A 2,166-nucleotide genomic window follows, 5' to 3' on the forward strand; every position below is an offset into this window, starting at 1 on the left:
GATACATCAAGGATCCAATGATAGCTCGATATAGAGTGGCATCGACGTATGGATCATTAGGCTTATCAGGACACAACCCATGATTAGTCTTAATGGGAGTAACAGCATCCTTAGCATCAGACATTCGAAACCTAGTAAGAAGATCTTTGACATACTTGGTCTGATGTATAAAGAAGCCATCCTTCAGTTGATCCACCTGTAGCCCAAGGAAGAAGGTTAATTCCCCCAAAGCACTCATCTCAAACTTAGCCTTCATGCTCTGTTCAAATTCCTTGCACATATTATCATCAGATGAACCAAAAATGGTGTCATCGACGTAAACCTGTACAAGCAAGTAGTCCTTCCCTTTCCATTTAATAAACAACGTGCTGTCTATAGAACCTCTGGTAAAACCACTTTCCTTCGAATGTGTTGACAATTTTTCATACCACGATCGAGGAGCCTGATGTAAACCATATAAAGCCTTATCGAGACGATATACTCTATTAGGAAAGTCTGGATCCTCAAACCCGACAGGTTGTTCTACATACACTTCTTCTTTAATGTCTCCATACAAAAAGGCACTCTTTACATCAAGCTGATACACCTTAATACCTTTATAACTAGCATATGCCAGAAATAATCGAATAGCTTCAAGTCTAGCTACAGGTGCAAATGTCTCATCGTAATCAAAGCCTTCTTGTTGCTCAAATCCTCTAACCACCAATCTTGCCTTATTGAGAGTGACGACACCTCTGTCATCTCTTTTACAACGAAAAACCCAACGCGTTGTTAAAGGAGATTCACCCGGAGGTAGGTCAACTAACGTCCATACTTCAAGCTTTTGAAACTGAGCCAATTCTTCTTACATCGCCTCAACCCATGACGGTTCCTTAAGAGCCATTCCAACATTTTTAGGCTCAACCTGAGAGATAAAGCAATAATACAAGTACCAAGTAATTGCCCCAGATTCTCCAGATTCAGAAGTAGGCTCAACTATTGGTGAGGAAACAGAAGAACCAGAAACCGGTCCTCCATCAAGAGGATCATGGAGAGTAACTACATCCTCCACAGTCGGAACACCTGCAAAAGAAATAGGACCACGAAAAGAAGTGAAGACACCATCATAATCAAAATTATTAGCAGGACCAATGTGTACAGCAGGTTTATGACTGACAATTACGACATTTGTACCAAGATCTACTTTGCCAGTCTTCTGATTGTACACACGCCTAATCGGTGTACTTGGTACATAACCCAAAAAGAAACCCTCCTCAGATTTAGGTTCAAATTTCCCTTGAGGAAGAGTTTTAAGAAAAGTGCAAGGAACACCGAAAGGCTCAACATTCTGCAAATTGGGCTTTTTGTTGTGCAAAAGTTCATAACTAGTTTTCTTAAACCGTTTAACTGTCAAAACCCAATTCAGAATGTGACAAGCTGTATTCACTGCCTCTCCCCATAAAGTAATTGGAAGCCCTGAATCAGCAAGCATCGTCCTGGCTATCTCAATCACTGTCCTGTTCTTCCTTTCAGCTACGCCATTCTGTTGTGGCTCATATGGTGCACTGTACTGATGTTGAATTCCTTTGGTCAAGCAAAATACAGTAATAGTATTATTCTTGAACTCAGTACCATTGTCACTCCTGATTCTCTTAACTTTGACTCCATGGACATTTTCAACTTGTTTAATAAAATCCATAATCGTTCTGCGGTCTCATCCTTGGTCTTCAGAAAGAATACCCATGCTTCTTATGTTCATAGGACCAAAGAGATCCATATGAAGTAATTCGAATGGTTTGGATATAGTGTTGAGTACTTTTGATTTATGCGGATTCTTATGTTGCTTTCCATTCAAACACGGTACACACTTATCTTCCATCCCAAACTTCTTAACTGGCACACCGTCAACTAACCCAAGACTAATAAGTTCATTCATCTTCCGAAAGTTGATATGTCCCATTCTACGATGCCATAGGAGAGATTCAGACTCATTTGCCTTGCTCAACAAACAAAGGGGCTCCTTTGGATTATCAACACCTAAAAGTAAGCCATAGATGTCTCTCTTCCTAGGAGCTTTGAGCATTATCCATTCTTTTGGAATAACGAAACCCGGCTTCAAGATGTATGCCTCCTTTTCTGTGAAATGAACATTGTTGCCCTTATCACAGATCTGTGAGACACTCATTA

Source organism: Erigeron canadensis, chromosome 8, assembly GCF_010389155.1.
Source record: "Erigeron canadensis isolate Cc75 chromosome 8, C_canadensis_v1, whole genome shotgun sequence".
NCBI lineage: Eukaryota > Viridiplantae > Streptophyta > Magnoliopsida > Asterales > Asteraceae > Erigeron > Erigeron canadensis.